An 11,914-nucleotide genomic window follows, 5' to 3' on the forward strand; every position below is an offset into this window, starting at 1 on the left:
TTTGTTCAGGTCACCATATCAGAGAGGGTTCTGTGACCATGCTCTGCAAAGTAGTGCCCCCTCACTCTGTTTTATGTATCTGCATGGCAGTTTTTACCACCTTGCATTCATATGTATTTGCTGATAGTCTGTCTCCCCCACCCCACTTCCACCCCCAGTATATAAGCTCCATAAGACAGGGACAATGATTTAAGTACTGCTAAATCTCCAGAGCTCGGAATAATAACCTGATCCATACCATTGGAACAATAACTATGTATTAAAAGAAAGAATGAACATATTAACTCTGAAAACACTGAATGTAGACAGTAATTGTTACCACAAGTCTACCCAATCATCACTGGATCTTTCAAAACAGCATCTAAGAATACTTTGATTCTTCTAATGCTTCTTGTGTCAAAGAACAAGTGTGTATGTGTGTGTTTGTGTGTGCAATAAACAGAGATGTGTAGAAATGAATTATACTTAATTCTGGGCAACAAATTTATAGAGGGATAAAGAGGGACTAAGGAGTTTTAAATAGGATAATGACCAAGGAAATTCACTGCCATGTTAGATCAAGACACTGGCAGCAACTTCACATCTGGCTCTTTCAGTCTGCAAAGCAGGCATGGACAGGGCATGGATTGGGACAGAGCAACAGCCACGATTTTTCCATCTAGGGTCCAGCTCATATCTGGGATATGATTCCATGTGAAAAAGAATTGCAAACATTGCAAGTGAATGAAACTTATCCCAACGTCATCTCAGGAAGGGAAAGAAAACACAAATGTTGGTGATGAGTTTTGAATTGTTAATGAAAACTCTTCCGGGAAGAGTTTGCATTGGCAGAAACTCCTAAGAATAGAACTAAACAGAGCTCAAAGACCCTTATGTCTCACACTGAAGATGCTCAGTGCTCATACTGCTGCTGTACTTTGCCTAATGTAACCTCCCACTTCTTGGAAAATGAGGAAGAGTTCCTGCTCTTACAAGCTCCAGTTTTATAAAAGGGAAATCAAAACCAAGTGGCTTTCTCAACTTCAAAAGGCAAGTTAGTCGAGAGATCAGGGAACTTTACTCCTTTACCCTTTCCTTGTGGACTTTTTATGTATAATCTGTACCACAGAAATTGCAGCAAATTGAATATATTTGCAAATATTTCCATATGAACACTTTCTCTTCTCCTTACATGCTCCGAACTAGGAGCTTCACAAGACATTTTTTTTTTTCTTGATAATTCTTGGTGTTTTATGAGAAACTAAAATTATACCCTCTGTGCCAGTTTGGTTATATTATGTCCCCCAGAAAAAAGCCATGGTCTTTAATTCAATCTTGTGGGGGAGAAATATTAGTGTTGATTAGGTTGGAACCTACTGACTGAGTGTTTCCATGAAGATGTGACTCAATCAACTGTGGGTGAGACATTTGATTGGATAATTTCCATGGAAGTGTTACCCCACCCATTCAGTGTGGGTCTTAATTAAATCACTGGAGTCCTATAAAAGAGTTCACAGACAGAAGGAGCTCAAAGCAGCTGAGAGTGATATTTTGGAGAAGGCCTTTGAAAGCAGACTTGATGATGCTAGCCCAGAGTTTGCTCCGGAGAAGCTACCTTTTGAACGTAGCAATCTTTTGAAGAATGCACAGGAACTGAAAGAGGAGCTGGAACACCACTTGGGATCAGGAGATGCCAGCCACATGCCTTCCCAATCCATCTCTGGTACTTTGCATAATGACAGCATTAGCAAACCAGAACACCCTCCTAAGCTCAGAGCAAGCTGTCATCATGTTGAGAGTAGCTGGAGACTCAACATATGTTAGCCTTCTCTGAGTAGAACTGATTGTGAAGATGCCTTAGGAATCCTCTCTCCTGAGCTGGAGGAGGACTCACTTTCAAGAAAGACGCCTGAAAAAACAATGGAGTAGAATTAGAGCTAGTACATGCATACTATAGCTGAAATGGCTGGGAGTCCAGGATGCCCAATTCCTTCATTGCAAAGATGGTGGAAGGAGGCCAGGGAGCAAAAATGACTTGCCCAAATTAGGAGACAAATCTGATGGCTATTTTGGCTCTGATCTCAAAACAAAGTCACCACAAGGATGTATTCTATGATCTCATGATGAAAATCAGAAATTAAATGAAATTTAGAGGGAATTTTAACATACATATTAGAAATAGAGAAAATAACCAAATAGAAATAAACAAAAATCTAAATAGATTTTGGATGAAAGAGGAAATCAGAGGCAAATTTGCAGATACCAAACAATAAGGACAGTGAAGTATACATTTACTAAAGTTTAGGGATCCATTTAAGAATGTTCTTTAAGTCAAACTGATTGCATTTAATCCTATATAATTAAAAACAAAGAATAATAATCAATGAACATCATTCAATCAAAGATGTTAAAGAACAATAAAAGTGCAAAAAGTAAAACAGGAGCTGGAAATAAATAAAATGTCAAAGATGTCAAAATAAAAAAAATACATAAAATAGTAAAAACAAGGTTTTTTTTAATTTATTTTTTTAATTTTCCTGAAGAGTGCAAAGAAAAAAGTGCAAATCAATTGATAACATGTTTAGTCAGGAAAATATGGCAACACAAATTTAAAATGAGAAAAAAACATACAAACACTGAATTGGATGGATAATATTTAACAAGAGAACAATTTGTATAATTTTAGATGAATCATCCGAAAATCGTCATGGAATTCTTGGAAAATATATATCATCAACATTCATTTAAGGAGAAATAGAAAACATATATAGACTAAGTGCCATGAAACACATTGAAAAACCAGCATAAAACATCTCAAGGGACTTCATGTTTATTGTTAGTTACTTAAATTTAAAGGACTTAAAGCTACACCAAGATGTTTTAAAGTCAGTGAAATTTTGGAAGTCTTTCAAATTAATTTTACAAACATTCTAAGAAAAACACTCTGACAATGCACAAAAATGAAAGGCACAGACTATGTTCAATCACAAATAGAAATGAAAAAGTGATAAATAAATCTGCAAATTTGATTCACAATGTGCTAGAAGTAAATACCTGGAGTTCTGTGTGCAGGAGGATTAATAGACTCAACAGGAAAGGGTTTCAAGAAATATATGTTATATCTTCAAAGTGCCTATTATTGGGAAAGGAGCTACAAATGTGCTTAGTCTTTGCTTTAATATAAAAAGGAATTTAGTACGTGATAAGTGTAATACAACAGTAAATAAAGGAAGGACTATTTAAAAATATTTATAGTAACAATGATATTGAGAAAAATCATATTTTTTCTCAACCATGACTTAAGCCAAAATAATTCTAAATGTATTCAATATTTCAATATAAAATATTTCAATATAAAATTAGCCCATAATAACTACAAAAATAGTACAGAAATACTTTAATAGGTTGCATTATTCTGGAAATACTAATACACATTGACAAGAAAAAGAAATAAAAGCCCAATAATTAGAAAGGAGGATGTATTTGCAAATGAAGAGTTTGAATTCATAAAAAAACAAAAAGGAAACAAAAAGATTTTTCAAGCTAATATAGGTTTATAATATGTCTGAATAACTTGTAGGGCAACTCTTCTCTTTTATATTCTTTTTCATAAATTGTTTTGGTTGACTCAGCTTTTTAATTTTTTCTAAAGAAACAGTTTTCAAATGAAGTCAGTTTGTCTAATTAAGAAAAGCACTTTTGCTATTTTTTGGGGGAAATTATTGAACTCACAGATTATCCTCAAAATTATTGAACTAATTATGATGTTGAACTTCCTATTGGGCATCTGTGTACATGTATCAACCTCCAGTGTATCTAGGAATTTACCAATAACTTTTAATTATCATTACAAAAATTATGCGTACTTAGTTATATGTATTTAAAAACACATAAAAGTAGAAAGAATAAGCAGTAAAGTATAGGGCATAAATTGTAATGGTCAAGAAGCCCATTGGTTTGAATTCAGATCACCTGGACCACTTGCTGACTGTCAAACAGGGCTGGTGTTTATCTTCTATTTAATTCCCAGTTTCCGAGTCTGAAAGTGAAGAACAGTGGTACTTATTTCACAAAGTTGCTTTGAGAGTTAAAGAAGATAAAGCACAGTGTCTACCATACAGTACACTGGCAACAAATAATAGCTGAAAGGCAGGAAAGAAGGAAGAGAGGAATGGAGGGAGGGACAAAGGCAGATGAGAGTAAAGAAAAGTGGGGAGGAAGGAATGAAAATATGCATTTATATATAAATATAAATATATATATAATATATATAATATATATTTTATAAAAAAATATATAATATATATATAATATAAATATATAAAAATATATATATATAAAGAAAGAATGAAATTGGCTTTCTTGCATCAATTTCTTCCCAACCCAGTCTATCCCTTATAATACTTCTAGTTTTCCCTTTCTAAAAGACGAATTGACTAATCTGCTCCCCTGCTTAAAACAAAAAAAAATAAAACATATAAACAAACAAAAATAAAACAAACAAACATACTGTTTTCTCTGACTCTGAAAAATTTCCAAATGATTAGTCTTATAATCTGTGAGTTTACTCTGTCTGGAATGTCCTTATTGCCTTACTTCAGGAAAAGTTCTATGCCTCCTGTAAGACTTGCTTTAACATAATTCTCTGATGCTTCCCTAATTGACTCAGGAAATGTTAGTCACCATGGCTTACAGGCTCCCACAGAACATGGCACAAACCTTTGGGAAAATCCTCATCATATTTAGTTTGAATATTTTCCTGTAGATTTGGACAGGAACAGGACTGTCTTCTTTTTGTTTCACTTTTGTTGTTCCAATAACGAAAAAACTAAGCAACCTCCTCATCCCTAACTCACCCATGTCTTGTCTTCATTTAATTTAACTGATCAGGGCATAGTATTTTAAATTACCTAATTCAGTCCTTTCTATTTCTAGTAACCAAACATACAGAGCAGTTTCCAGCATACAGAAACATATAATGACACTTTTTCCTCTAAAAATTACAAATACAAGTGATTTCTACTTTTACACATTTGTTTTAAAATAAATCACACTTTAATAAAAATGAAAAAAGCAAATACATTCTGTATAATTCATGTTCAACCCTTAAAAATCACTAAACTTTTCATTTATTTTCTTCTCATCAAGATTAGAATCAAGTGACATCGATTGACTACCGATCAGAAGGAAGCAATGGCTTTCTTATCATTTCCCAACTCCTAGGTTTGTTATAGAGATCATGTGTAAAGAGTTTTCCTCCAGGCCCACGTATTTCACAATAGCCACATTCCTTTCTCTGCATCTTGCTCACCCACCAGCCACACACACCAACTTTGAGATGTCTTCGTTGCTGCACCATCATACCTGAGACATCTGAGTCTCTATGGAGCCCTCACTGGCACCAGCTGTGAAATATATGACTTGGATGCCACACCACCTCTTACTGACTCAGGACTGAGGCACAGAATTAAGGGACTGCTTCATCCTTGTATGGTTGAGGTAAATTTATGAAGTAGTACATTGATTTTCTCAGACTTGGGGTCACTGAGACATTGGAAAAACTTGTTGATATCATTACGCAAGTACTTTTGTTTCTGGAAAGAAAACAAAATGATTCTCCGGGTTGACTGGACCAGACCAGATTCAGGCAGAAAGTACATTTTAAGAAGGAAAATGAGGTGATGGGGTTTGGAAAATACAAATCTCATAGGATAGGTCATCACCAGCAATAGGAGTTTGTCACTCATAGCTGCTTTCCTAACAAAGCCTTCTGGTATATAAGTCCCATCTCATGCGGAACATGCATGTCTGCCTCCACTTCAGAGCTTTCTACTTTGCATTAAAATTAATTTTACATGTCTAGTGCTTCTACTACAAGAGGCGTACTGAGGAGAGGACCCGGTGTACAGCAAATACCCTTTTCCAACAGCATCTACCAGATGGGTATACTGGCTTATATCCCAGAAGAGTCTTGCTCTAAGAGACATTGAAGGTTCACCAAATTGTGCATTCAGAAAATATAAAATATAAATATTTTAGGTTGAATAATACATTCAAAGAGTACCTAAAAACCAACAGCCTATAGAAAGTCTCAGAGAACTTTGTATCTAATGGTGGAGTCATTGACTTCCCACATTATGTCCATCCTTCCTTACAAGAAAGAAAGAAAGAAAAAGGGCAAAAGGGGTTCAAGCCGGCTGAGTTAGACCCTGGAAGGAGATTTTCTGGAAATCCCTTCCATGGAATTGCACCTTCGGTCCACTATCCTTATGTGTTCTGAATAAGCACTTCCTGTCCCAAGGGGGAGTAGCTTTTTGATTGTGTGGGTAGGTTTTTCCCTTTGTTTTTAAGACGGATACATCACCATCCCATATATGACTCAAGTTTTGTTAGTAAGGAAGAGGAGAACTACTGGCACAAGTTATTTCTGCCACAGGGACACAGCATCCCAAATTCGCACCACAAAAAGTCTGTTTTTTCATTTTACAGAGAGAAAAGGAAAATGTGGGGGAAGCAGGAGATTTCTTTCCTTTTTTTTTTCAAAAAAAGATAAATATTCCAGGCAATTATGTGCATTTATGAATCGCTCTAATTTCAGCTTCAGTATTCAGTTGAGTGGCAGGACAATCTTTGTTTCTCTTGATTCCCTTCCCCAGAAAAACATCTGGCGACATACTAGAATTTTCATTGCAGGAGCACAGGGATCTTCCACATAATTCATCCTAAGTCTTTTTCTGGCAAGTCCTTGTATTAAACAATCTTCCCTTTAATAAGAATCTGAGATATTTTTCCTGGCATGAGAATTACATTCAATTGGTATAATGAGGGTTTGTTTTTGAATAGATGGACCTTCTGCCGACAAGATGAGAGAGAATGTGGGGGAGGATGGATGTTATATTGTTATAGGATGATATATTATTATTTTTAAGCTCTGAGGAGAGAGACTCAACCTTGTCAGTCTTGATTTATGCTTGTTCATTCGGTGATTCAAAAGGAAGGTTAGGTGAGGGTTACTGCAATGTTTTGTTATATATGTTTCTACGGAGTACAATGGAAAGTATCCTGCATCCCTGGCTCTCCCATTACTAGTGTTGAGTTGAGCTTTTTCTGAATGACTGCTGCATATCATTACAACTAAAAGGCCACCCACTCAGCTGCGTGTACCTGGACTCAAAATGACCTTGAACAAGCCTATGGAGTTTTAAACCTCATTTATAGGGTAGCCTCCCAAAATATTTTACTATCTATGAAGGTTTTGCAAGAATCACAACTTCTCCAATTTAAAATCAACTACAGAAGCATATTGTACTTGAGAATGTAAAATTTATGATCTGAAGTGTGCCAGGATTACTTCAGTGATATCATTTGGGCTTGTAACATTGTGGAGCAGTAAGTGAACAGGCACTTAATTGTTAAAAAAGTTAAGTAACCTGTTAGGCATGGGGGAAGACAGTATATGATAACAATGATATTTCAAAATAGCAGAGAAGAAAAAGATGGGATTGTTAAAAAAATAGTGTTGGAACAACAATTTGCAATAACGGAAAAATAGATCTAGATATGTAACATTTTGTTTTGTGGGAAATTAGTTCCAGAATATGGGTCGTTTGTTAGAGAAAGTACAGGGGAGTGGGGTTTGCGTAATCAGGACATACAGCCTAGGCATCATAGAGGATGGAATTAATCAATTTGTTGACACGAAAATCAAAATTTTCAAATAAGTAAAATCATTAAACAAATAAAATGAAAAAGTGGCAAATCACAATGAAAAACTGCAACATAGCAGACAAAAGATTAATTTTAAAATAAGTTTTCAGAAGTGAATAAGGCAAAAAAAAAAAAAGTACTGCTCAATTGGAAATAGAAAAGACTATGAAGAGTTCACAGAAGAAACAAAAAGTCAAACCCATAAAAAAAGATGTTCAGCTTCACACATAAGTAAAGACATGCAAATAGAAGTAGGTTCACATGTTTTTGAATGCTTGAGAAACCCACTGCTCCCAGGACCGAAAAAAAAAAAAAAAAAAGATCACACATCTTCTTGGCAGGAGTGTAAATTGTTGCAACATTTTTGGTGAGCAGCTTGGTGACATTGATTATTAACAAGGTTGAAATATTTCATGGGTTAATTGTTTAACCCTATTCCCCATTTTTCAATTGGATCATTTCCCTTTTTCTTATTAATGTGTAAATGTGTGTCTGTTTGTATGTGAACATGTTTATATCATATCTGTAATCTTAAGTGGCTTTTAATGGAATTATGAACAATCCATTCTGAGTGTAAAGAAAATAAAGTGGTTCCTTTTCAGGGTACTACATATTTTTTTTTTTTCATTGGAATTTTATTTAAGAATAAAGTGCCAACTGGATACTGAAAAATTCATAAGGGTGTGGTTTAATCATTTTTTACTAAATGAACACATCTCTAAACAGCATCCAGATAGGACAATTATATATTTTCATCTCCTTAGAGTCCTCCTTTCCACCTAGTCTCAATTATGAATGGATTCCTCCCAAAGGTAATTACTATTCTGACTTTTGTCATCATCGAGTAGTTTTGCCTATTTCTGCTCTTTATATAAATGCACTCATTTAGTATATTTTATTTTTGCTTGTCTTCCTTTGCTCATAACTATGTGAGAGAGATTAAGTCATGTTGTGTGGAAGAGTACTTAATTCATTTTCATTGCTGCACAGTAGTCCATTATATGAATAAACCACAACTTATTTTTCTTTCTATTGTTGATGGGCATTTGAGTTGTTCCCCTCCTCTCCCACCTGTTTTTGGTTGTCTGGAACATGCTACTATGAACATTCTTGTATATGATTTTGTTCAGCATATGAATGCATTTATGTTGAGTATATACCTAAGCATAGAATTTCTAAGCTATAGTTTGCATATATTCAGTTTAGTGCATCCTGTCAAATAGTATTTTTTAAATGTTTGCACCAATTTATATTCCTAGTAGCAGGTGCATAACAGATCCAGTACTCCGTGTCCTCACCAATGTTTGATATTTCCTGGGATAAAATGTATGCCTGTGTGTATATATATAAAACAGTCTTCATCAAGACTGTGTAGTAGTGTCTTATTGTGATTTTCATTTCTATTTCACTAGTGACTAATGAAGTTAATCATATAAATTTATTCACCTTTTAGAATACTTTTTGGAATTTTTTTATTAAACTCATATTTAATTTTTCCCCTATTCTTGGGTTGTCTGTCTTCTTCAAATTGGATGTATAATTGTCAAACACTTTGAGATCATCTTTTTATGCCCTGTATGGTCTTTGGTTTTGTTTTGTTTTGTTTTTAAATTCAGTTTTATTGAGAAATATTCACATACCATACAATCATCCATGGTGCACAACCAACTATTCACAGTACCATCCCATAGCTGTGCATTCATCACCCCAATCCATCCTTGAAAATTTTCTTTACACCAGAAAGAATCAGAATCAGAATAAAAAATAAAAATAAAAAAGGACAACCCAGCTCATTCCCCCCCCCCCCCATCTCACCCTATTCTTCATTTAGGTTGTGTCCCCATTTTTCTACTCATCCATCCACACACTGGATAAAGGGAGTGTGATCCACAGGGTTTTCACAAACACACTGTCACCCCCTGTAAGCCACATTGTTACACAATCGTCTTCACGAGTCAAGGCCACCGGGTTGGAGTTTGGTAGTTTCAGGTATTTACCTCTAGCCATTCCAATATTAAAACCTAAAAAGTGTTATCTATATAGTGCATAAGAATGTCCACCAGAGTGACCTCTCAACTCCATCCAAAATCTCTCAGCCACTGAAGCTCTTTTTCACTCCATTTCACATCCCCCTTTTGGTCAAGAAGATGTTCTCAATCCCACGATGCCGGGTCCAGATTCATCTCCAGGAGTCATATCCTGCATTGCCAGGGAGATTTACACCCCTGGGAGTCAGGTCCCACGTAGCGGGGAGGGCAGTGAGATCACCTGCCAAGGTGGCTTAGCTAGAGAGAGAGAGGGCCACATCTGAGCAACAAAGAGGCACTCAAGGGGAGACTCTTAGGCACAATTATAAGCAGGGTTAGCCTCTCCTTGCAGCAACAAGCTTCATAGGGGCCAGCCCCAAGACAGAGGGCTCAGCACATCAAGCCATCAGTCCCCAATGTTTGTGAGAACATCAGCAACAATCCAGGTGAGGAAGTCCAACACCTCTGCATTCTCCCCCAGCTCTTCAGGGAGGCCCCAAATATAAGTTTTTATTCTCCACCCGAATTACTTTAGGATGTGTTGCTATTTCATTCCAATCTATATAGACCTACCATAGCTCACTTCCTATACAAAGTTCCATGTAATTGTGGTGTTTGAACAAACCGACTGCAGAGTTATACTGTTTAGAAAATACAGATCCTGCACCAAATAAACACCTCTTCCCTTGGTCTCACATGGAAGCTGAAGTTTGAACACAGTCAGTTTCAACCTTTACCCTTTGGCCCAGCTTGCTCTAGTCTTAACCAGATCTGCTTTATTTATATCTCTAATTGAAGTCTGGGCTCTATTTCAGCTATTTTTTTTTTTTAACAGTTGCTGTATGCATAGATACTGATATTCATATCTGCTGAGCTCTAGTTCTGAGTTTCAGGTGTAACACAGATACCCAATGTTCCAGAAACCAATCAGGTTATACATGAAGGGATCAACATCTCAGAGCTTGGAGATAGCCATTACAATTCAGGAATAGATTTGACTGCTGTAAGAGCTTACAATCTAGGGACCATTACAATAATCATTTCCCTGTTAGGCTGTGCTCTAAGATTTAATTCTGAGTTTACACATTGTAGTTAGTCCATATTGGTGAGGCATTACAGTGCTTGCCTTGGTTTCTGGCGTGCTTCACTCAACATGCTGTCCAGAGGATCCATTCACCTCGTTGCATGTCTCACAGCTTCATTCCTCGTAGTCGCTCAATATTCCATTGTATGCATACGCCACAGTTCACCGTCCTGTTCCTCAGTCATGTACCTTTATGCCACCTGCACCCATTGCAAACCATGAACACTGCCTCCACAAACACCAGTGTGCAAATGTCCACCCATGTCTCCACTCCCAGATCCTCCAAATACACACCCACAATGAGGCTGCAGGACCCCATGGCCCCACATACTCAGCTTCGTGTGAAGCCACCACAGTGACCTCCAGAAAGGCTACACCATTCTGCCTCCTCATCAACAGTAAATAGGTACATCTCTCTCTCCATGCCTTCTCCAGTACTTTTACTTCTATTTATATTTTTTCCACAATCTTATAGAGATATATTCACATAACATACAACCATAGACAGTGTACAATCAGTTGTTCACAGCGTCATCACATAGTTGTGCATTTATCACATTTAACACTTGAACATATTGATTATTGTGAAAAAGTGTTCTTTTTTTGGTGAATAATGAAAAAGACATTAAAAAGAAAAAGAAAAATGTCATATAATACAATGTAATGGTAAGGACAAAAAACAATACCAGTACCAAGAATCCCATATCCCTCCCCCATATCCCCTCATAGACATGCAACCTTGGTATATTGCCCTCCTTACACTCAGTGGAAGCATACTGGAATGTTACTGTTGACCATAGACTCCAGTTTGCCTTGATTATGCTTTTTCCCAAATACCATCCCTTTTTTTCAGCACTCTGGATGGCTGACATTCATTTGTTCTCCCACATGTGAGAACATTCTTATATTTGTACATTGAGCAACAGTCGTTGGCCACTCTAGTTTTTGCCAAGCCACACAGTCCGTCTTCATCATCCATCTTTACCTCTGGTGCATACATTCCCCCATCCCACCTCTTTCAGCTTTACTCACAGACATCCTCATTCCATGTACTTACAATATTGTGCTACCACTACACAGCACTATGCCATCTATTTCTGGACCTATACAATCAATC

This window comes from Choloepus didactylus, chromosome 3 (assembly GCF_015220235.1).
Source record: "Choloepus didactylus isolate mChoDid1 chromosome 3, mChoDid1.pri, whole genome shotgun sequence".
Lineage (NCBI taxonomy): Eukaryota > Metazoa > Chordata > Mammalia > Pilosa > Megalonychidae > Choloepus > Choloepus didactylus.